A 25,879-nucleotide genomic window follows, 5' to 3' on the forward strand; every position below is an offset into this window, starting at 1 on the left:
GCTTAGGTGTGGTTTGTTTTTGTAAAGCCTAATTCTAATGTAAGCTCTGAAAAACATTAGGGTGCTCACAGAATAAATGCTACCCTATGATAAAAGCAACGCCCCTTCCCCAATAAACACTGTATAACTTACATAATGTAAAAATTACAGCATATATTAGTGACAGTGATCAGAATATAGTATTAACAGAAATAATAGTACACCAGCACAGGCTCACCCAAAAAGAAAAGCAGTTTCTCACTACTCTCCATCAGAGAAGCGATGGCAAGCAGCTGTTATGACTTCATTTTATTTTTTATTAGTTTTTAGAAGCTAGCTATGCTAAAAGGTTGCACCAGTAATTTAAACTGCAGTTGTCAGCAGAAATGAAGGACATTGTGGGATACGTTTTATTCTAGCTCTTTTATTGCTTGGCTCCTTGGAGTGATTCAAGCAGCTTAAGGATTCCAGAGGTACTGTCACAACAGTATCTGGCCCTTAGCAAGCTGCCATTTCAAATAGGAAAAAAAAAAAAAAAAAAAAAGACTGAAAAATGCCAGCCTTTAAAGAACTGGCTGGACCAGCAGAAGCTGTTCAAGAGTCAACAACTGCCAACCGCTACCAAATCGTTCCCTCACAGGGATGTGCACGTCCTGCAGTGTTACTCTCCCTTGACAGAATGAGAGGTGGCTCTGTAATACATGGTAAATGCTCACTTTCGCAGCTCTGGTGAAACACATGCACATACACATACGTGCGTCATGACTCTCCCTGCCATCAATGGGAGCCAGCAGCGCTCTGGCACACATCTGCTGCGACACGGCAAGGCAGGCAACATGCTGCTTCACGTCCCTTAGGCTAAAGTCAAGCATGGTAGTGTGCAATGGGCTCTCCATGGGATGGGTCTAGATGGAATCTAGATGGACAGCACACACTCTAATTGTTGAAAGAGACCTTGTGCTAATTTGCTTCTAAGCAAGCCCCTCCTTAACCCTCAGCCCTATGCACAAAAATCAGCTCCTCTGATGTATGCTGTGACAGAAACACAGCTCGACAAGGTGCTGCTGGCATGTGGGAGGGACACAGCGCAAGCAGGCTAGGTTGGTCACCTCCTCCAGACTTGGTCCCAGAAGACAGAGAGGAGACACTAGAGATCTTTGGGGTGTTTGTTTCACCATCCCTGGCGCTGCCCCGTCAATCAAAGGCAGGTACTGCTGCTTCCCTGTTGTGCCAGCCCCTGAAGGGGATAAGCAGAGGACTGGAGCACAACAGGGCTGGCACAGACCCAATCCAGGAAAGCTTTAAACAGTGCTGGCAAAAGCAAAAATGTTTTGAAGATTCCCGAGACAGCAGGCATCTGCTTTCTGTCCAAGCAGCACCCCAGGGTTCTGTTGGACTCTTCTCTATACAGATGATCAAAAAGCGACTTAATTTGCATCAGCTGTTCCTTGAACTGGGGCACTCACCGGCCAATTCAACTGCTTCTTCCCACTAGACCAAGCTGGTAAGAGATGCTGGTCTTCATCCACATCCAGCGACTCTGAACACCATGGGCCTGGAGGGCAGAGAACATCCCACTGCTGAAATGTCTGCTGGTTGCTTGCTCCAAGAGCCAATTACAAAAACTAATCCAGAAAAAGGGAGAGGGATGTTATTTTGGGGGAGGGCAGAACAGCAGCATTCTCAATCACAGTGCGTTACTTGGGGCACCAGACAAATCACATGACTGAATTCAAGTCCTGCTTCCCTATTGCTCCACAGAGTGATAAGCTTTCCCGAGGTCCTTAAGTGCTAGCCACAAAACACATGTGGACCACTTTACTGCACCCCATGGGGTATCTGCAGTGACAGGGGGCTCCCAGGGCTGACAAACCTCCACTGGAAGGGCATACAGGGTCACGCTTTCATCTGAATTACAGATCTTGATTCAGCACAGAGGGAAAAACCAGCTGAACCTGGGCCACTCCATGCTTCTGGCAGAGGCAGCCTTGCTGCCTGTAGATCTTGGTTGCACTACCGAGTTGCAGCAAGAGCACAGCATACATCACCCAAGGCATAAGGCAGTGTTATTTGGTGCCTCAGAAGTGCCTCTACTACAAAGGTGAGGTTTTCTGCAGGAATTGATGCCCTAAAGATAATTTGTTCTACCTGTGCAGACAGAAGCCTTAGAACAGCGTTAGCAACCCCAAGTTATTTCTGCACCAATAGCCTCAGCAACTCCACTGCTGTCACCTGAGAGAAAACCACCGATCACCATGATCTAACCCCAACTCAGATGACAGAACTACAGAGTGGTTTGGGTGGGAAGGGATCTTTGAAGATTATCTAGTCCAACCCCGCTGCCACAGGCAGGGACCCCTTCCACCAGCCCAGGCTGCCCCCAGCCCCGTCCAGCCTGGCCTTGAGCCCTGCCAGGGATGGGGCACCCACAGCTGCTCTGGGCAGCCTGGGCCAGCGCCTTATCACCCTCATCATCAAAAGAAAAAAAAAAAGTCTTATGTCCAATCTCAGCCTACCCATTTTCAGTGTAAAACCACTGCCCCTTGGTCCTGTTGCTATGGGCCTTGTTAAAAAGACCTTCTCTTTCTTACAAGTCCTCTTTATCTTTATATTTTGAGAGGATGCGATAAGCTCTCCCTGGAGCCTTCTCTTCCCCAGGCTGAACAACCCCAACTCTCTCAGGCTGTCCCCGTAGCAGAGGTAGGTGCTCCAGCCCTCTCATCATCTTCCTGGCCATCTTGGGACTCACTCCAACAGGTCCATGTCCTTCTTAAGTTGGGGGCCCCAGAGCTGGATGCAGCACTGTGGGGAGGGGGAAGGGGCAGAGGCATTTCACCAGAGGGGAGCAGAGGTGCAGAATCACTTCCCTCAACCTGCTGGCCATGCTGCTTTTGATGTGGCCCAGGATACAGTTGGCTTTCTGGGCTGCAAGTGCACGTTGCCAGGTCATGTCCAATTTTCATCCACCAGTATGCCCTAGTCTTTCTCAACAGGGTGGCTCTCAATCCATTCACCACCCAGTCTGCATTGATACTGCGGGTTGCCCCAACCCAGGTGGAGGACCTTGCACTTGACCTTGTTGAACTTCATAAGGTTCACACGGGCCCCTTCATCAAGCTTTGCCTCCCTTCCCTCTTGTTTATCAGATGACAGATGATGCGATGTGGTAAGTATTGGAAAACGGGTCATCCTTGACTGCCCTTGCTGTAGGTCCCTCCATGTCCTCCTCAGCATGTGCAGACACCACGCTAGGAGAGTTCTATGTTTGCTGAAGCAAGAGCTAAAGATGCCCCTGTGCCAGACAACCATGCCTTAAAAATCTGTGAAAACAAGCAAAACTTACTTTGCAAAGAATGATCTCTTAAGCAGAGGGATGACTTTTGTAGCTGGATTTCAGGACCTTTAAGTTTGGAAGCCTTTTTTTTTTTTTTTTTTTTTTTTTTTTTTAACTTTTTAAAAAAAAAGTTGTTCAGGTCACCTTTGATGCAAAAAGTCATCTAAAAGGAGGAGGCTGTCAGATGGTCTCTCAGCGAGGCAGTATCTGTTCCCTGGGCATGGACTCAGAGCCTTGTGAACTCCCTATGCCATCTGCATATTATATGTTCGCACTCCAAGCCCCATGGACGCTTCTTTGATGAGTTACCGTTTGGTGAGCTGGAGCCAAAGGTCTCTCCAGATCACAGTAATCCATGGGATGTGACATATTTAATGGCTGAAGACCCCTCCATACTTTGAAACAGAAGTTTGTTGTCACAGTCTTTTTTAAAGAACATTTAAAGTGCCTTTTTTCCATGTCACTCCTGTCTTTCATCCTCAGTTATTTTGCTAAGCAAACAGGGTTGCATTCAGCACAGACAGAGCAGAACAGTGCACACGCTGCAGAGACTTTTACCAACATCTGTCACTCACTCCACCATTAACCTTTAACTGTGCGTCTCACTGCTGCTGTCCAAAGGAGAAAGGCAAGTGACAGATGTCTGCTGCAGAGAACCTCAACAAACATGCGTGCAAGTTAAGAATTGCTTCACAAAGTAAAAAGAAAGCTTTGCTCTAAGCAACCACATTAAGTCATCAAGCTCACCACCAAGTGCTAGAGATGGGAGAAGTCCATCATGGGGACTGCTGCAATACATAAAGTAGAGATTAAACCTGTCCTTATGTCTCAGCAAAGATCGTTGTGATTACAACAAGAGAAATGTTAATACTGTAACGTGTACAACAGGCAGTGTACAGTGCCTTGAACCTCTGGGATGCAGGGCTGGAGGAAAGCAGCGAGAACACGGGCTCAAGGCAGAGCAGGACGTGACTGATGCAGAGCGCAGCTATGGAGAGATGCCCAGGAAGGCTCCCCTGCTCCCTGGAGAATCCAGCCCTGCTCTTAGACACATGGTCTCCTCCTGGCCTCTCCAGCTTGCTGTTCCAACATAAACAAATAAGATCTACATCCTCCTGGAAATTAAAAACAGCATCTCAGATATATACACAGACAAGCTCTCCTCCTGCCCCACAGGAAACCGGGATGGAGAATTTTCAGCCCTCGGTGGCCTGGAGCAATCCACGTTAGTGGGGGCTGGAGAAGGCCAAGAGTGAAACACACAGCACTAAATGGCACCTTGGGATATTTAGCTATCTCAGTTTTCTTTTCTGACCTCATCTCTTCACTATCCAGATAAATTTGCCCATTTCCTTTCGTTCATGCTCACAGCGTCCACTAAAAAGCTTTTTCCTTTACCCCTGTCACACAACACGAGCTCAGATCTGCAGCTCTGGTGGGCCATCCGTCCCTGTCTGAGGCACGGTGGGCTTCAATCTGCTCCACTGTGCACACATGTGCTGGCATCTCTCCAAGGGTCTCTTCTCCACCAAAGCTGCTGAGCTGACCACGGTGGGGACAGAGACATCACACAAGGTCAGGCAGAAGGCACTTCTGGCACCCCCATACCCATGCCGTTAAGGAGATTCCAAAGTCCATCAGAAGCCTGGACCACACAAAACATTAAATAGAGCTCTGATACTTCAGAGCAGCAAGTTTCCCAGGCTAATGCAGGCAACGTCACATAAAACTGGCAACATAACCATCTGGGTCCATTAACTGCACTTGCTCTATAGCATTTGCTGTCTGAATTGTTTATGCCTCGTTTGAGCACAGAGGCTACCCAGCATATTAATACTCTGGAAAAGAATATGTAAAACGGAGCTAGAAATGGGCTGTTCAGTGTGCCGCTTGTTATGCCAGAGCTACAGTGCAGCCTGCAGTGGGATAAGGCAGGAGGCATCTATGGGGGGGAGGGGGAAACACGGAAAAAAAGAAAAAAAAACAACCAGTAAGCCCCTATCTACTTTCCACTTTAGCAAACAAAATCATATAAACAGTGAAATTAAAACCTGTTGTTGGCAGAGCAGAAAGAGTATCAAAGATTTTATAATCCCACTGCAAGAAAGGAATTTTAAAAGGCTTGTGAAGAACAGGAATAAATTGCTAAGTTTCTTCTGCAAACCCAAACAAAAACAACTGATTTCCCAGAAACAACTGGGAAATTATTCCCCCCCCACTCCTGGCCCCAAGTCCAATGCTGCTAGCAAAGGATTAGTTTCTACTGCCTTCTCCTTACCCTTTACTATGTCAGTCTGGGTTCAGAATCGCATCGAAAGTCAAACAGGTTAGAGATGCTCTAAAAGCTCCTGCCTACCTGCTGAGTCACCAGACAGGAAAGGCATTTAAGCTAATAATTTACGTTAGAGTTCACTAGGAGTTTTCCAACACACAAGGCAGGGTGTAGCTCATGCTGGAGATGCTCAACTGAAAGGTCTGTGCATCCCCAACCACCTACTCCAGAAGCCACAATTTCCCTTTTGTGTCTTCTTGCAGGAGACACAGCTCTTGACTGCGTGCCTTTAGATGACCACGTGACTATCTAAATCCCAAATGGACACAGATCCCCTTTAAAAATCCCTGAATTCCCTCGGCAAGCTCAAGCCTGCCAACTGAGCTGATCTGATGATGCACAGAGACAGCTTTGCGTAGAGAGAGCAGGGCTTGGCATAAGAAAAGGAGGAACGCACAAGGATGTTCAATACAGAAATGAGGGTGGATAAGGAGAACAGGATGTTTACCCCGGCACTGTTGCTCCTACCATTTATCAACAAGGTGTAACAAGAGACAGCATTAGGACGTACCAGGGGAGGGGGAAGAATTTTTTCTTTAGCTACCTCAGAAAAAGCTTTAATGAAGAAGCCACGTTGTACATGCTCCTCAGGCTTAAGACTTTCAAGGATAAGAAAACGGACCTTCAAATTAAGGTCCTCTGTGGCTGACTTACCCTGCTTTACCTGAAGTCATAGCCCACTTTGGGAATATGACAAATCCTTTTCACATTAAACCAGTTGGGTGGCACAATGAATTAGCATGCAAGTGGAGGGATGCTGAGTAGGAGCAAATTAGCCCATTCAAAGAAGAGCAAAAGGTGCATTAGAGTCTGCTCAGCACAAAAGTCCTTCCCTCTTCCACAGGCAGATAAAACACAGAGAAGCAGCAACAATTCCTTTCAGAAAATTATCCTAAGCTTCCAGTCCACTGTAGAAATTCATTCAAAAAGAAGCAGTCCAAGCAAGAACTTCCAGCTGCAAAACCACCCTCTGTTTTCACATGGCATTTCACTTTCACAGCAAAAATGGTGCTATGGGATTTTGCCTTCAAAAAAGGGCATGGAAACTCCCTTCGCTCAATGCCACCAAACTGTTGTCACCACACACAACTGTGCTGACACGAGGTGTTCAGAAACCATCTCCTGACCTGGCCTTGATTTTGTGAGAGACACTGGACTGATACATATCATCGCTTAGTTTGTGACCATGCCACGGACTTTCTGCACAAGCAGAACAGCCTCACCCTCTCTGTATCTCTGCATACCAACATGTAAAGCAAAAGTAACTTGTTATGCATCTTCCAGTAAATCTAGTTACCTGCTTTTCATTCAAGAACAACCTCCAAAGATGCATGCAAGTTTGATCCAAAAAGATGCAGTGAATCCATCCCTCCCTGGTAACGTGTTCCACCAACTAATCGCAGCCCATGTCTACCTTCTAACATTACCTTCCAAATAGCTGGTACTTCTCCAGGTCCTCTCCAGTGGACTTGGCAGCATCCAGCACCCTCTCCCCACAAAAGTGAATCATGTTTCAGTCTTTCTCTTGACCAAACAAGAAGGAGATTTTAAAAGTCCACATATTTTCTCCCTGTTCCAAATACTGCCCTGCTGCTCCTTCTGCGTGTTCTCTAGATTTTCCCATGTCTATTTTAAAATACGATATCAGAGCTAAATAAGCTATTCCACCCATATTTTCATAAACAGATATTTTGGAAATAAAAACATCCCTTGTTCCCGTTTCCCAGTTCACATGTCCACAGATGGCATTAAACACTTCTTACTGCACTACCACTCTGGGACTTGACGTAGATGTGGCTGCTCAGTACAACCACAAGCACCTTTTCGCAGCAACTGTTTCTCCAGGCATGGCCCATGCTGCTTGCTCCTCCTCCACATGCAGCTTTGTTGTGGGTCACTTCACATGTGATTTGTGGGACTGCAGTTTACAAGTCATCTGGATTACCTGAAGTCATTTATCATCCTATTGTAATGATTTATAACTCCATCAGTTTTGTGAAGTCCACAGATTTTCCAGGCGGCAACTCTGTACTCGATGAAAAGCACAAGAACAGCAAGGGTGCAGCTATTCCTAAGAACCTGCATGATCACACTTACAGCACTGCAGCTTTACCACAGCCTTTATGTGACTTTTATTTCCTACACTGATGAAAGAAAAGCAGACACAGGAGCTTACACTGTCTTCACGACAGCTTAGATACTGTCTCGTCATGCAAAAGTGAATTCGTTCAGAGCAGCAGTTTACCACGAGCTCAGAAAGAACCCACTCCCACCTATAAGAATAAGACATTACACTCAATTTCTTTTCACTATGGACAAGGGTAAACTGATTAGGCACAAGTTGTCCTTAAAAAAATGAATCTGCTTATCTACTATCCATCAAATCACAATAACTTGAAAAACTGGTAAATCTAAGTATTTGCCTGGGAATTAAGAGAAATACATCTGTCAATGACCCTCACATTTTCCTCCTCCCATCCGGTACTCCTGCAGGCCTTTCATCACCACAGGAATGATGCTCAGTGCTACCAGCAATGACACTCGATCTGTAACTTTAATATACACAAAAGCTTTATCAGAAGGTCATTAAAGTCCAGAGGCTCTCAGGGCAACTTTGGTTCCACCTAACCAGACTGTTGCATTTTGACATAGGGTGCATCTTTTAAGTCAAGTAGGTTGTTAGCTGGTCTGTTTCATTACAGAAGAATATCTCATGCACTTACTAACTCCTGCTGGACAAATTGAGCAGAGACAAGATGTCTGTTCATCTCTGCCATCCTGCAATTAAAACTTTCCTTTATGAGGCAGACAGGCACGAAACACTCCATAACGTCTCACCATACTTCTTTTTCCTGCAGGTCACGGCCACCTCCACCAAAAAGAAAAAGAAAGGTCATTACCCTTGGGGCCCTGCACGACACTCCAAGCCAAGAGGCCATTGCACCAGCCCAAGCTGCAGGAGTACAAAGAATCCACAGGGCTTCAGGTCCCTTTTCTGCAGACTTCAGAGTATGTTGAAGAAAAAGGCACGATCTATCAAATGGAACCTGTAAAATCTGATCCAAGGTGTCCCTTGGGGATTTTTTTCTGCTCCCTTGGGCCTCCGTTTCTGCAGGGTCACAGCATCTTGCCTGTCTGCTTCCTGAAGGCACTGACTGCCAGGTACCAGAGCATCTATGTCCCACGCTCTGCATCTCTCTGATGCTCTGCCCAACACCTGAGGGTGTGAAACACTGCCCTTAAGCCCACTTCCAGCACAGTTTCTTACAGAAACAGTATTTGTGCAAGTGTATTTTCTTACATCTCTTCTAAAATCTTCTGAAGCAGTTTCAACCCAGACCTAGCCCAGGATGAAGCTCTCCAGACATTAAGGCTGTCCCTCCATAAGGACATGAGCCTCAGAGGCAGGGACGGACTAGGACCAACAGCTTCTGCTAATGCAGGGATGCCTCAGACCTCAATATATCTACATATAGATGTATTTCATCATCTTCGCCAACTTACAGCTATATATATTTTTTCCACATACAGGCACACAGAGGACAGGTCCCACTGACCCCACTAACCCTGCAAAACTAGATCCAGGGTCTCCAAAAACAGACACTGCTCTGAAAATGGTATTTCTGAAGAGACTGTTTCCAGCAACTTCCCCAAAATGACACACTATGGCAACAGCAAGGAGAGGATCAAACGTGAGGGTGATATTCAGTGATACTTAAGCAACACAGATTTTCTCCCTCCTCCTCCAGTTCCCTGCCCCTATTCTCCCGCACATTTCCAAACTGGCCCAATTTTGGTGGATTTTTATGAGAACAGCAAAAGAGACATCTGCCAAGCAACAAACCAGTGCTCCCAAGTGCAGGGGCAATGTGACTTGAAATGGTCACTGTGTCTTTATTTTATTATTTTTTTTTTATTGTAAGAAAGTGTGTATTTTCAGTCTCGTTCTCCAAAACAGCTGAATAGTTTTCACTAGAGTCTTCCCAAAAAGCACATCTCCCAGCAAACAATTAGCTAGAAAGTTCTAGCCCCAAAAGTTTGACAAAATATGAGCAACCAAAAGTAGGATTTTCAAACACAGAAAGTTTGGCAAACTTTTAATAATAGGTGTTCGCATCAGCCCCAGGTGCACTGAAAAGTGAAAATCTGGTCAAACTGCAGATAAAGATTTTACACCACCAAACACATCAGGCACCTGAGTTAGCTATCTGGTGTCTCTAGGATCTCTCTGAAGTGGGAAGAAAAGAGAGAGAAGCAGATACATTCCTCCCAAGGGCAGTTCAGGACACCTTTGCCAGATGCTAGCTCAGAAATTCCTCCTCTCTCTCTTGGCCACTCATCTGTATCAGCAATGTGCGTGGTGGCTGCAAGCCAGGAGTCCTCACCTCCCTTCAGAGCCCAAAATCAACCTCCAGCTTCAAAAGCACTTGTGGCAAAATAAGGCCAACTTTTCTATCACTATAACTTAACTCTGTTCAAAATACAATAATCACACCTTAAGTTACATGTTCTCCAAGTGTTTTTATAAGATCAGTTACAGGGAAATGATAGCAAGGAGATGCTTAGGAATGCCACCATTCCCTCTCCTGGCCAAAAACCTGCATTAGTCCCCAATTAGGGCTCTTTATCCACCTTTCTCTGCTGTTTTGTTTTGCTGCATTATCCAGTTTAGGCTCCACGCTCCTCTGGAAAAAGACCTTGATATTTTATTCATTCATAAAAGTTACTCAGTACACCAACGCTGCTTTGCAAACAAACATTGATTTTAGCCATAAAGGTACCAGTTTTACATAGGCATTCTAACGAGTACATTTTAAGCAAAATTGTCTTTAAATGTCCTTCTGTTCTTGCATAGACCACCAGCAGGATTTCTGAGCAGGAAGAAGATAATGCTTGTTGTGATACACGATTAACATTTCCATAATCAGGATTTCACGTTACTCAAAAGCAATTTGGTGGTTCTTGTTTTCAGCAATCCCTAAAGCAAGTACTGCCTGGGACAAAGAAGAAGATGGGCAGTTACAACCTTTGCAGGTCAAACACCACCAGACACCTTGCATGTTTCGCATAATGCCTTGCCCAACTCTGCTTCTCTACATCTGCAAAAAATTCCGTATCACAAAAAAATCAGACAGCATTTTAACCAAGCCCACCAAGAATAACAAGGAATCAGAAGCAAATGAGATCTTTGCAGGATGCCGATATAATCTGACACTGCCAGTCTTTTCAGCTCATTACTTTTGGCAGTATGGGCTCCCCATGCGGTCCCATGAAGCACAAATGACTTAATCAAGGGACCTCCCTTGGGGTGAGGGAGACGCACAGGCTCTGTCAGGCTCATGAATAAGAGCATCAAATCAAAGCCTGGGAAATCAGTGTCACCCTATGGAAAATTGATGGTATCAGCTGGTAAATTCTTAAGCTGTTAAGTGGTGCCTTACTCCTGTCTCTGTACCACAAACTCAATTGCCATGAGCACAGTGGAGACACAACGAACACTAAAAAGCCAGAATCGGGGAGTAGAAGCTGGTTTCCAGAAGTCCGTGGAAAAACAGATCAACGTATCTGGATAGTGCCACACTACTGCCAGGCAGTTGAACTCCTGGTGTTCCTTGCTGTTAAAACTCGCAGGTGCCAATGAGATGACAACAAAGTGGCAAGAGCAGGCAGATGATCAGGTTGAAGCACTGCTAGCCCATAGCCAGCACCCCGATACATGTCAAGTACCCTTCCACTGCTAGGTAGGACAACGCATACACATGTACAGGCACGCTTGATTTCCAAAATTCTAAGTACATTCTTTACATCTCATTATCAAGCAAAACCAGGCAGCAACTTTATGGTCACTAAGCTACTTGTGCATAGCCAGTGCTGCAAAATCTGCATTGACTTCAAGTTCTTTACCATTAACGCATTCCCCATATTAATCTTCCCCAAATGATCCATACTGAAAATTTATGTATGACCCTGTATTAAAACCCACGGTAACTATCTCTCTAAACATGTCATGGCACTTAAATACATGAACATAGAGCGCCTTAAGAGGCTGATGAGAATCATTTTCTAGTACATTGGAAAGGACAAACTGTTTTTATGGGTGTGTGTTTTATAGTCTGTTTTTTCAAATTAAGATTAAAATAGTTCCCAGATGGAAGCTGTATCATTCCAACTTCAACCTAAAGAATACCTTCTTTATTTTTTAAAAACAACAAACAGGCAAAACTTCAGAAAAATCTGACTGCATGGAAAGGCTGACAGTGTCTTACGTTGCTCAGACAGGACTCAGAGGCATGGTGGAAAAAGCCTTGAGATTTTTCTGATCAAAGACTCAAATAAGGCAATAGTTTCAAAATAATGGCAGCAAAGTTTGTCCTTAATTCTACAATGGGTGCATCAGACTGTAGAAAACATCTTTACAAAGCTCCAGGCATCCACACAGGCAGCTGGAACAGGAAAAGGATTCCCTTGCCCACAGTGTGCTTATCCACTGCCTCGAAGTAGCTTTCCTTCTGTGAATTGGTATTTTTCTTTTTTCCTTTTTTTTTTTAATTAAAAAGTGTCCCATATAGCTATAACATGGCTCTAATGCTCTTTCCAACTCACAGCACCTTAACAAGAAGCAACCTCTAAAGCTTGAATTTAGCTTTTAATTTGCATCAGCAATGCCTAATGCAGATGATAGTCCAGCTCATCTCTTATTCCAGTGCTGGAGAGAGCCGTGCCACTTTTGCCAAACTAGTACTTGCAAAAGCAGAGAACAGAAGGTACAGGAGATGGAAGCAGAATTCTTGAAAACATACTTCTGCTAGCACATGAAGGTAGAAGTACAATCAGCACCTGGTTTTATTTGCATCTTCCAGGTATTGCAGAGACCATACATACTTATAATTTGGTAAGGACAAACACAGAAGCAGTTTGATCTATAGGACCATAAGGATGGAAAGAGTGGGTCACTTGGCAACTTCCAGCTCTGGAGGTCCCTGGCAGCTACAGGGTAGGAGAGAATAGGAGGGGAATCACTATAAACACTTGCTCTTCCATTCTTCCCTAAGCATTCACTACTGCATCCGCACAGGATGCTGCTCTAAACAGAGATCTGGCCCAACCAAGCAGTACAGGTCTTTTCTTTCAAATGAAGCTCTGAACAGCCTGCTGCGTACTGACTCTTCAAATAAATCAGGCTTCAAGAAGCAAAATCATTACCATGGTAGATACAATGCATTGAGGGAACAACTCTCGTGCCTTTCACACAATGCAAGGTTTGGTCTTACTCCAGCCCAGTCAGGGTGGCTGCATGCCTCTCCTGAACACCTCCCCCATGCCTTGCCCGACTCCTGGGCAAGAAGCTGTGCCCATTCATCAAACTCAGTAGCAGCCCAGCACTCCTCAGCACGTCACCCGCCAGCCCTCTGCCAGCAGATCACCAGGGAACAGAGAGGAAACAAAGACATGTTCTTCAAAAGAGATGACTAGGAGGAACTCAAAGCAGATCCTCATTTCCTCCTCTTAACTCAAGACACTTCTCATTTCCTCCCCATGCGCTTCATCTCCTACCTGTTCATGGCTTCCTCACTCCAATTTCTTGCTCCTACCCCAACCTTCTTACTTTCTTCACCCACTACTCAGCAGCCCTCCCTTCTTTTCAATGTCCTCTGCTGACACCAAGTTCCAACCTACTTTACAATTTCTGCTGGGCATGGAGATCCTGTTACAGCAGGTCACTGAAATGTTGCCTGAGCTTTGCAGTTTAGCAAGTATCAAGCTATGCCACAGCTCATCCCAGTTCACAATGCTGTCAGTAACTGTTAAGAAAACTCTCACTCTACCTGATGAAGAAGAAAACTGGTTTGGCCAAACTAGAGAGGTGGGAGTGAAGAGAATAGCTTTGGTTTTAAGAGGATCTCATAACTGGGTAGCAATCGTGCTGTCAACAGGAACAAGGCACACCACACTGGCAGAAAGTTACCCTTTCTCTAAAGAGTTTTAGGCAACGCAGTCAGAAGTGGAAACACCAGCTTATTTCACACTTGTTTCCTCCTGAAATTAATTTTCCAACTGCACCTCCATAATTCGTCTTCCAAGTGGCTGTATCTTCCCTGTATTCACAGTTCTTATTCTCAAGATTTTAAAAGGCTTATTTCAAGCAGAAAAAATGTGTGATATAAATCCTAGGGCCATTAGCCAAAGTGGGCAATCCAAAACCCCTCAGTGGCCACAAGCTTTGCAGCAGATGCCTGCAGGTGCTTCCCTCCCTGTACTGTGTTCAGGCCACCCTTCCTCGACCCGGCTCAGCACAACAGAAGGTAAGCAGTGCTTTCCTGTCTCCAAAAAGCACTTTGGGATCTCAGCCAGAGCAGTTCTGCTGGAGAAGCCCCACCTCAGTCAGAGCAGGGAGCTCCCTCTGGAGCTGGGATTAAACACAGACATCTTCAAGTAGAGATCCTACCGCCTCCACATCACCAAACCCACTCTTTGCTAAAAGTAGTATTGAACAGGCTCTTTAAACACCAATCTCACGTGGGACTCTGCCAGCAACAGCAGAAAGCGCAGGTTTCCATATTAATTTCTGCTCACTGAAAACCCTAGGACATAGCAAGACCAGAATAATAATACAATTACAGATATTTAATGCAGTAATTTCAGAGCCAATTAACATAATGAACCTCTGTTTCTTTCAGGTAAGTAATCTCAGAACAATCGAGTTAAAGGTGATCAGGCTGAAGCATATAATAAGAATTCTAAACACTGATTATTATATAAACAAAACTGGGAAAAATTTCTATACAGTCCTTCCTTGAAAAGACGTCCCCCAGCCCCCCTCCACCTCTATACATACACACACACAAGGAGGATCCACAGTATTTATCATCTGTATTTCAATAGCATGCTGAGGGAATAGCACTGGAAGCTTCTAATAAAAAAAGATCCTGAGCCAAACCAAGCCCTGCAGCAGATGATTTGGAGCCAGAAGGGTAGTAAGGTAGTCTCGCAGCAAATGAGGAAAGGAATACGCAGCGAGTCCAGGGTGAGAAGCAGCACATATCTTCTGTATTCAGTTGCATGATAGAGAATAATCTGTACTAAAACAGATCCATGTCTCTCGTGGGAAATACCTGAAGCCAGGTGTGCTGTTTGCTCCATGTCATGCCCTCTGCAAAAGGTAGCCAAAGATGCTATGAAGAATCACACTTAATACATATTTGCAACACTCTAAATCGATGCTTTGGGGGGGCAAAAAAAGAGTCACACTAACAAGATTCAGGGCACTAAGTGGTGGGGAAAGAGGTTATTTATTACTTCCCCCAGACATAAATTTCTCTGTCAAATCAATTACAAGACCAGTAATGCTTTGTGGGCAAACATGAGAACTCACCATGAATGTGGGACAACAGACCATCCCACTGACCAGGCCAATGGGTGCCGGATTAGTGGAAGTCTGTCTGTTCAGCATAGCTTTGATTTTACTAGCCAGTCGTGCAGCTCCCAAGAGCCAAAACAGCCTACTGTGCCATGGGAAGGGGGCTCCAGGGTGGTGAAGCTCAGACCGCCAGCGTGAGAATGTACTGATAAGGCTGCACCACAGTTAATGAGGATTTCCTGCTTTTGAAACTGCAAAAACTGTTTAATGTTCTGATATTTTTTTCTTTTCTTAGAAATTTAACTAGAAATGTCAGTACGGTTAGTACAAATTACGTGAGAAGGAAGTAAAAACAAACAGGGGAAAAAAGGACTGAAATTAGGGCACACAGCCTCTGCCTACAATCTGAATGTGTCTCCTTGTTCTGGATGAAGAACAGTGGACACTTCCCTCCCTTGCTTCCATCTCCACTACAATTCTTATTCCATTTTGCAGACAGTTCCTACAGATTTGGCCCTCTCCCTCCCTCCCATTAGGGAAGTGCTCCAGTAGATACTAGGATTTCTACTTCTACTTCTTTACACAGAGTCACCCCAAAACGCTCATCCTTGCTGCTCCAACTCTCCATGTACATCCCTTGCGCCCCCAGCCCCAAATGGGATGCCTCAGAGACTCCTCTCACCCCAGGTGCCCCACATACCACCCAGCAGCTGAACCCAACCGCTGTGCTGAAAGCTTGCTATTCCTGATGCTGGCATTGACGCTGAGCCTTTGATGTGTGCATTGCAAACTCAAGGCACTACAGAAAAGAGACCCACAATACCCACAAAAACAAGGCAGTCCACAAAGAACAAGCCAACAGACACAGAAGATACAAAACACTAGCTGTGCTTGACCCAGACACTTGGAGGGCACAACCATTTCTCCTCCCAGGCAGAAAGATCATATTTAATAACCCTAAATTTCAGAGTTCCTCAAATAATAATACATACTGTAGACACACAAAAGATTTCTAGCTAAACTCATAAAACGAACAGAATAGTTTTATGCACTAAAGCTTTCACTCTGTCACTTCAAACCAAGGCAACATCTACCCCATGATTCAGAAGAGGAAGAGTACCAAGGGTATGTTTCAGTGAGCACCCATTAACACATTGACCAAAACAACAGTTCGATTTGAGACAAGGTCACATCAGCAGCACCTGTTAGGATCCATGCTGGAATGGGCAAGCAACCCCGCACCAACAGCTAAGCCTTATGTTATAAACTCAGTCAGCACCTTTAGTTGTCGTACTAAACATCGTAAACAGGAGTTTTGCTGTTTGTTCGGCTACAGACTAACAGGGAACCACACTGAAACTGTCCCCCCTGCAAGTTGAGAGCTTCCCTAGCACTGCCTCAATGTACAACCAGCAGCACCAATTACCAGAACTTGGAGATATCAGGAGGCAATAATTAGGCAAATTAAGGCAAGGAAAAGCTAAATGATTTGGCCAAGGCCACAGAAGCAGGCAGTGATGGAGAAACGAGTGGCATTTAGGAGCCTTGCTTACAGCCCTTTTCCCAAAGCCCTGACAGACCCCCCCCCCCCCCGAGAGCAATTTATGTGGGAGCTGCTGGGACAAAGCATTGGCAACTCAGAACCTGCCACGGGGTGAGAAAGCCACAAGGCAGCCAAAACCAACTTTCTCCCTGCTCCTTTCCTCTCCACCCACAAAGACAAAAGTTTTGCTAGCTGAGTGATTTCAGGCAAGGTGTAGAACTCTACTGAAAACAGAAAGTAAACCAAACAAAAGTCCCTCACCCCCCGGTGCTTGGGGCTCAAAGAGCTGAAGGCTGCTGAAGGGATGCCTGGTTGGCTGGGCTGCACAAGACATGCTGTACGATACACGCTCCTTTGTGAATGAGCAAAGCTACAAACAGAAGGAAAAAAAAAATCAAAGCTTTTCATGCACTGCGGCAGCAGGAGGCATTGCCAGGGATCTCACAGCCAAGCTTCGGGAACCCCACTGCTGTGCCGGGGACGATGAAGCTCACCCGACCACACAGCTTCCTTGAGAAAGCACCGCGGGGAGCAGAACAGAGCGGGATAAAGCTTACAGGACTAGGCTGCCTACGACTCAGGTATCCTGATACTCCAATTACCCTGGAGACAGAAGTAACTAATTAATAGGGAGTCATGGGATACAAGTGAGCAGCTAGATATTTAGGATTAAATTTAATTACTTCAGCCTCAAAAGCATCCCAAAATTACAGCAACAAGAGATTCTCTTCACAGCATCCCCCTAGTACAGGAATACTTACTAAGTGTACTCCAACCTCTACTGCAGCTCGACATCTCCAGCGACAGAGATTTCCTTGGGAGAGGTTTCTGGCAGCCTAGCTGATTTTCAATGTTAGGATGTAATAAAAAAGGAAATTAATGAATTGGCTGCAGCAATTTGAGGGAGATTTGTGGCCATAGCAACATTACTATAATCTGTGCTGCAGGGAACAAAAGCTACGCTGATCATACTGTTCCCTGTTCTCTCCACCCCACCCATAAGACTAGACAACAGTGTCCAGACACTATCCAGTCCCCAGATGCTCACATGTGCTCTCCCACTCACGACCCCTGACACGAAATCACTAAAAAGGGGACTCGAAGGGACTTTGAAAGGTTCAGTTTATCCAGACACTCTACCCAAGCAACCCTCTTAACAGACCATGCTCCTGTGTTGGTTTAGGAAAGGGGCAATGCCTGGCTCTCCCAGTTGCCTGCCCACCAAGCACTAGCCCTTCCACAGTGCTCCCAGCAAGGGCAGCATGTGACAGCAATGATGACTTGGCTGAAAATGAGCTGAGGATACTAATTGTGCTTGTACCAGATAATAAACAACTCTGGGTTTATCGCTGGTCTATGTCACATGGCTGCAGCCTTCCGTTTCCTTCCTTTCATTCACTACACTTGCTTACTCTTAAATTCATCTAGAACATCTTTAGGCTCAGATAGTGTCTTGCAATGCACTCATGTCATGCCTAGCTAATGTGCTAGCAGGGGTGTAAGCTCTGCTCAGGCCTGCAAGTACTCCTATGATACGAATTAAAAAAAAAAAAAAAGTCAAACTGTCAAAAAATCAATGTAACAAGCTGTCTGCTTGCATCCTGTGCTATATGCCTCCTACAACAAAGGTGCATCTGGAGAGCCCAGTCTGCCCAGTGAGCCAAAGGGAGAGATCCATATTAATACTCTCCCTATTTTTAGCTTCACAAATCAGGAGTAGCTGACTTGTGCTTCCTGCCCCTGGACACAACATCTGGGCTCTTTATGGTTATTCAAGCTCTTTTCCCACAATATGGAGCCTGGAATGCGGCAAGGTGGAGCACTGGAGGGGAAGAGGCAGCAAACTTTCCAAATTAGTAGCAAGGAGCAGAAGGCTGCAGTAATTCTACAGCTGGGATAGCTCAGCAGCAGTGATTACAATCTGCCCACTTAATTTGGCCCTGCAGTTTCTATTAGTGGCACAGTAGGAGGAAATTCTTGTACAGTAGTTAAAGCAAGAGATGGGGTGTCGGCTGACTGGGGTTTTGTTCCCAGCTGAGTCTCAGACCTTCCGCGCAACCTCAGGGAATTCACTTCATCTGCTCTGGTTCCCTTGCTCGCAACATTCCTCAGTAATTCACAAGGGATGTCATGGGTTACAAATAGCAACTGACACCAAAAATATAATCAAGAGCAACTTCCTGTTCAGCAGGACGTAAAGCATCTTACAAATTTGCTTGTAACTTGACCATAAGATTTAACTACACAAAGCCGATCAATCTGCACTTTCTAACCATTCCCCTTCATAGGAATGAAAGGGCACACCTGTGCTGAGCCATGCCCACAGTCCCACACTACCAGGGAACTTATTTCAGGACATACATCTTGATAGTCTCAAAAGATGATCCTGGGAGAGAGGAAGAATTAAGCACCTTTTGCTGGTCTGGCTTAAATTTATTTCATAGCTCTGACTGACATAAAACCTGAGCGTGGGAGCAAGACATGCCAGAGACATGAGAACTCTTAGTGGAACTCTCCTGCCCCATCAACTTCAGTCAGATCCATACTTGAGGCTTAAAACAAATAATTAAAAGAACAGCCTGTGGGGGGAACCCCCACAAGTTAAACACAATAAAAGAATAAAAGGAAGGAGGAAAAGGCTTATTTCTGACACTTCACTCACGTAGCTCTGAAGTTTGAGGTTTGTTTGGAAGTGAATGTATTCTGGTATTTGGGACCTTTTGCCAGTTTTCTTTTGCAGGGGGCAGAGCAGGCATAGTTCTTTGTGGAGTGCTCTGAGGTCCTCAAAAAGAAGGCCAAAACTCATTAGTGGTATACTGTCCAGTTCAACACTCTCACACCACGTTGGCTGTGAATTGTTGAGACAACGTATTAACTCCTCAAAGTAGCTTAAACACCAGAAAAGCACGTGGGGTAACCCGGAAAGAAAAGTTGTAGCAGAAACGGGAACCCCTCAACAGCATCTTCTCTCATCTTTTTGCATATCCATACTCACTGGCAGTACAGTGATCCAATTAGTTAATTAGCACATTTGTGTTACAGGATTCACAGCTCAGACCCCTGAAAGAAAGGCAGTGCCCCAGCAGTGCTTTGCAGATTTAAACCATCATGTGCCAGTTTGAAGGCAAAACACGTAGCAGTGAATGAAGCAAGTGGCCACAAACCAGACTAACAGCTATGCTTTGCTTTCAGGGTGAAGTGTCACGAGGTAACACTGACCTACTTAACACTACAGAAGGGCAGCACAAACAGCTGACAAACCCATCTCCTTGGCTGCTGCCGTACACAGCTCCTTCAGCTCCAAAATCTCTCTGGAAAACACACTATATAAGAATATAGCATAGGATCTTCCAAGACCACTCCAGCGTTCACAAAAATAACTGCTGTTTTTGCCACTGCATTCTGCGAGAGCGGAGCCAGAGCAAGGCTGCATTTAGGAAATCCCACTTTGCACCTCTGCCTTCCCATGGCATCTTTTGTCCAATGTCTTCCTAACGTTAAAACCCCACTGTAATCTTCCCAGGATAAAAGGGCAGACAGACTTCATTTTTTCAGGATGAAAGCTTTCAAATCTGCAGGAGAATTTCAAAAAATGATCATTCATGCTCGCCAATCCAAACAAAAACCCACACGCAAGTACACAGAAATGCTAAAGAGAAACAGCCCGCGCAGCAAGCAGCATTACGCAGACCTGCAGCCCCAGCTGCAGCAGAGCAGGCAACCTGCTGCTCCTTGAGCCAAAGCCATCACTCTAGTGATACATACACGGAGGCAGAATAAAGTCAGGGGAAGTAGCACAATCGTGATGAGAGCAAAAGAGCCCAGGCCCATGCATTTGACAACTCAGAAGCACGCTGTATACAAGCAGGGTACCAGGATGAACCTAAATCACTGCAAAGCCTGACACCTCCTTCAGGGCGCCTTGTGAGATCTGAAGTTAGGCTTTACTTTGAATCGAATTTTTACTTGTGGCTTTATTCTGAGTCAAGTTCAGTACTGAAACAGACTTTGCAAAAAGCAAAAGGCTAAATGATAAATCTGTAATAATGAAGAGCTAAGGAGACACCGATTAATCTGCAGGGCAACAGTGACACACAAAGCTGAGAGGACCCAGGACTTGACCCCTCCTCAGTCTTGGCCAGCTACGTGTATCACCAACCTCTGCCTAGGTCTTCCTAGAAACATATCCTGCTAACCAGCATCACATGTAAGCACAAACCTGGGAGCCCAGCAGGGTTCTCTTATTTCATTTGCAAGCAAAGAACTTAAAACCCTTCAAATAAAAGTTTCCTGAACACCAGCCACAACTTCTGAATCAACACTCCGGTAGCAGATTCCTCATCTATCCCAGCTGATGGTGCGATGTCTCTTTACTTGCCAAACACCTGCTCATCAGAAATGAAGCTTAGCGCTTTATAGCATGAAACAGACTTTGCAAACATATGAACTAACCATGCAAATGAACCATTTGTTCAGGCTTCACACACAGCAGCCCATTCCTTGGCAAATCTGACATTCAGACCGGCAGCAAAATGCAGCCTAGGTGGCTCCTGGGGATCCCTCCAAGCCACAGAGGCACAACTGGAGACCCAAAAGCTTCAGTCAGTTGCTCTGTCTGGGATTCTTCTAAATCCTGTCCCCCAGTGAGCTGTTCTGATTCATCCCAGAACCAAAGGCAGAGCCCTAACTAGGGAACATGAGCACTACAGATAGTGCACACATCTGAAAAAACATGCAAGAGTTGACAGATCATCTGTTCCCCCCAGTCTCTGGAAGACCTGAGACTTTTATGATGTTTGGCATCTAACTGCTTCAATGTGCCATGAAGATGCACAGTGACAAGCAGCTGCATGCCATTAACTCAAAGCATCACTCTTCAATTAAAATGCCTCCATTTTGTACAACACAGGGAGCTCTGCATCTTCTTTAATTTTGCACCCCGTGCTTTATACTAAACACAGACTTTTCAAAAGCCTCCACAGAATTTACCTTGAATTAAAGCAAAAAGTAATCTGGGAAACCTTATGTGACAAGAGACATTTCAGCAATCCTGTTACATATGGCAGGAACTGGATCAGTGTAGACTCAAACACAACCTTCACCTTTGCTTAAACTGGGGACAAAAACCCCAGATCCAGACTTCAACCATACAAGGAAAACGGTGATTCCCAATAAATTTAACCCCCATGTTCTGACTTCCACGTAACAGTTTCTTCTGCTACAGGTCTTAACGTCTCCACAGATGATCAACAGGGTCAACTGAAGAAAAAAGGCTGAACACCTGTACATAACACTCACCGAAAATTATGCACAGGTACTTCACCTCATGCAAAGCTGTTCAAAACAGTCCCCTTCCCACACATAGAAATATGTCAACTCCAAAGGGTACTGGTGTACGAGTAGTGCTGCCTACATCATATATACAGCAGTCTGCTCCTTCAGCCCTGATTTCTTCTGAAGTATAGGTGTAACAATAAACAGATACACACAAACGGCAACTCAAAGACATTTAGCTGACCTAAATAACAGTAACCTCCTGGTAATTTCATTTACCAACTTTGGTATTTGCAATACCTCAAGCAATCAACACACACCGGCCACACAGATAAAAGCTGGTAGCTGTAACTCTACTATCTGAGACACCCCTTCCACTGTGCACATCTCTGATAAGCACCCAGCTGTTGCAAAGAATCACAAGATTGAAAAAACTCACATCTCCTTTTGATTTTATTTAGCTTCTAGAAGGAGGTGCTGCCAGACTGCAGAAACTGTGAAGAAGCACTGAAGAGAATAAAAATAAAGTGACTCGCTTTCGCTTTATCAGTCCAGAGTCCCATATCCTTTAAATGAGAAAATCCATCCAAGAAAGGTACATATGAAGGTTGAAAGCACAGCATGTCTTACGGATCTGGATTCATAAGGATGTAAAATTTTGTTCAGAAAAGGAAACTGAATTATCCAGACCAAAATGGGAATTTCATGGTAACAGCAGACAGAAGTAAAATACTCACTTTTACTAGATTTTTAGGTATTAACTTCAACTGTGCTTAGTTCTGCTAACACAAGGTGTTTCCCATACCCCAAACATCAATATCAAACAAGTTTCAGTACTTGCCTTGGATCTTCCCTTAAAAATCCCTAAACAAACAAAACAGTTTTTGTGAAGTCTGAAGTTCTTGCCATGGTATGAAGAAACAGTAAAGTAAGGTACCACCTAAGGCAACTTACTGCTTTTTAACTTCTGTTCACCAAAAGAAAGCAGCCTCCTTCTCTCTCTCCAAAACCCAAAGACCATGTGGGATATCTTTTTAAAAATTATTTAACAGATTAAAAACATATACATATAATTTAGAGAGACACAGCCCCCTGCCTCTCCCATTTGGCACCGATTTTAGCACTGTCCCAGCAACTGTGCTGGGGGACACCAGTACCTTGGATGGGGCAGATATGGGTTTCTATCAGCACTGCTTTTCCAGCCACCCTGAACTATACACCCAGCCTTGGGCCTTGGCCACCTCATGACCAGAACTTGTAATTAAAAACTTTTCATCAAACAGTTCCCATTTCCCATGTTTTCATTTCACACTAAGGACTGGACATTTTGGCAGGGGAGCGAATTTGGCATGATTATGCTGATATTTGAGGGTAAAGACTGATCAGAGAGTGATCTTATGTGGGGGCAAGAAATAACACCACAAAAACAGAGTTTGAAGGCTGCAAACAAGACTACAGGACAACTTCCTAACAGAGGAAGGCAAAGTAACACTTTTATAGTAAAGTCAGACAAGAGAAACTAGAACAGGGCCAATTCTGCCACAGGAAGACCAATTACCACCAGCTAATGGCAATCCTATTGTGCACTACTGCAACGTGAACAGAAATGGCCCCAAGAAGATGGTCCCCATGCACCATCCTTGAAAAGATTCCCTTGCTTGGAAGAGCTCTTTCCTACACAGAGAGATGACAGAAGAAAAAACAAGTGTTTAAGTGACAGGAACAAGGACTAAACGCAGGGGCTGTGCCTATAGTAGTGAGTTAAACCCTGCCAGAATGGACCCAAACAGCACACAGGTAAGAGTCAGGAAATGGCACAGGCTGGGACTGTCCCCAAAGGGAACTGGGACCAAGCTGTCCCAATTTGAAGGCTGGAAGTTTAACAGCGTGATCATGGTGGGCTGAAGCCAGGAAACAGGCCAGGAGTGCCACAGCCTGACTGACAGTCCTAACCAGTGACATCCCAGTCCCCAGAGCTGCACCCTGACTGACTCCAGGGAAGTGCTTGGGGATGGATGTGGAAGAGACAATGTGCAGATAAATACTTCTATGGGGTTAAGTCTTCCAAACACACATTAGCATTTTGAGCATCTGCTCACTTAATGCTGAATAGGAATACATGAACTCCCCGTAACAGAGAACACGAAGCTGCTTCTCACATCCTTTTTCGTGGGCAGAAACTGCTCTCTGTGGGATTAGCCAGGACTTACTGTCTGCCGCACAGCAACCTGTATACTCCTGTCATGAAGGGAAGAAGGAGTATTCACTGCTAAAGGCCCTGCCAACAGGCCACCATCGATGACTAATGTACACTTTATGCAACAAAAGACTTGAGGAAGTCTCTTTCTTTGAGCAGTTCTGGAGACACTTCAAGGTCTCTCTACAGTGCATATTCCAGCGTCACTGTGAGACACCTCAGCTTCAAGGCAACAAGTGCTCTTGGTCCTGATTGCTTTGGGCTTCTAGTCCATAATCCCTATCTTCTTGCCTCAAAAAAACCCTCGACTTGTGGGGCAAAAAAATTTCTGGCTTAAAGAAGAAAAATAAATGAAGATATTCACAGAATGGCTGGAATTGTAAGGGACCTCTGGAGATCACGTCCATGTCCAGCGCCCTGCTAAAGTAGGTTCTCCTACAGCAGGTTGCACAGTTATGTCCAGGCAGGTTCTGAATGTCTCCAGAGAAGGAGACTGCACAGCTTCTCTGGGCAGCCTGTCCCCATGCTCTGTCACCATCAAAGGAACCTCATACTCAGATGAAGCCTCCTCTGTTGCATTTTGTGCCTGTTACCCCCTGTCCTGGTGCTGGGCACTACCAATGCTTCTCCTCTTCTCCAAACTGTCCTGAAACCAACAAGTAACACTGAAGAATCACTAGGAACCAGCACACTGTTCATCTCCTCATCCACTGTTTCCAACCTTCATCTTTCAAAACATTCATGGTGCAGCACTGGGTCTTCCTGCAAACAGGCTAACACCCTTCTGGAAGTCCTGCAAACACCACGCTGTCCTGCTTTGTAATCACTGAAAAGCAGCAGATCCAGGAGATCAAATCACCGTATTATTCATTGCTTTACAGATGAGCACGAGGTGAGGGGAGGGAAGAACCACACGTTTCTGCAGGTCCTGCAGTCTGGATCGCACAGACTGACTGGCACTTGGAGAGTGAGAGACGCTTCCTCCAGAGGCTCACAGAGTTTGCTTGGACATAGGCTGGGGTGGCTCTCACTTTGTGCCCATTCCTGGCAAAAACAGAACTGGTACACAAAAGTTTCCAGCTGTGTTTTCTTTATTAACTAACCAAAATGAACTGAAAGAATATTTAAAAGTAAAAAAAAAAAGATAACAGATGAAACTGATAATTTAGTTTGAAGTTAATTAACCCCATTTACCCTGTATCTAAGAATTAAATAATTATTTCATTAATTTGGGAAAGGAGCAGTATAATTTTAATCCTCATGACAAAAGAACATTATCACAGTATTGGTGACGACTGGTAACTGCACACAACAGCCATGCAGCTCACACAAACTTCATGTACTTACTCAGGCTGAAAGCAATTCTGAGACAGTAATTTCTGATGCCAATCAAAGCTGTCCATACAAATTATAAGCATGTAAGATCCCAGCTTATGAAACAGTTATCACAAACTTGATAATTTGTTGCAATGTAAATGCATTAACAGAATTCAGGTAGAAAGAGTGACTACTCCAAGTATACAAGGTCTAGTATTAAGAGCATGTATAGATGATTTTTATGGAGAGAAATTTTATTTAATCTGCGGTGCTTGAGCGAAAGTGTAGGTTGCTCCCTCCTGCTCACACACTTACCTAACAGCCATCTGCTAGAATTCAGATCACTGCAAGTGTTCCCCTCCTAGCAGGAACTGGAGAATGAACAAGATTTTAAAAGTCAATACGTATAAAAAGAACAGCAGCTTGAAATGAGGTAAATGGCTTAAATTTCATTTCTTCCAAGTACCTGCAAAAACACCATCTCTCCCCTTCACTCAAAGATCTTTGTGCTTGTTTTTCTTCTTTATCTGTGTTTATTGATTTTA

The 25,879-nt window shown here is 44.9% G+C and overlaps 2 protein-coding genes across 15 annotated transcripts in view; one reads left to right on the forward strand and one right to left on the reverse strand.

Moving 5' to 3' along the window:
- INTS9 (integrator complex subunit 9) overlaps positions 1-25,879 on the forward strand; it is a gene marked incomplete at its 3' end in the record, with an annotated part of 183,873 nt that overhangs the window by 145,165 nt on the left and 12,829 nt on the right. The gene's annotated exons all lie outside the window — the stretch shown is intronic.
- EXTL3 (exostosin like glycosyltransferase 3) overlaps positions 1-25,879 on the reverse strand; it is a 130,948-nt gene that overhangs the window by 62,400 nt on the left and 42,669 nt on the right. For 4 of the 14 annotated variants that reach the window (XM_080388415.1, XM_080388418.1, XM_080388410.1 and 1 more), the window contains one exon: positions 1,446-1,534. The exons of the other annotated variants lie outside the window; for them this stretch is intronic. The gene's annotated coding sequence lies outside the window, so the exon portion shown is untranslated. The remainder of the gene's footprint in view (positions 1-1,445; positions 1,535-25,879) is intronic. 14 annotated transcript variants of the gene reach the window in all.

The sequence above is a fragment of the Falco punctatus genome (assembly GCF_963210335.1).
Source record: "Falco punctatus genome assembly, chromosome: 5".
NCBI classification, from domain to species: domain Eukaryota; kingdom Metazoa; phylum Chordata; class Aves; order Falconiformes; family Falconidae; genus Falco; species Falco punctatus.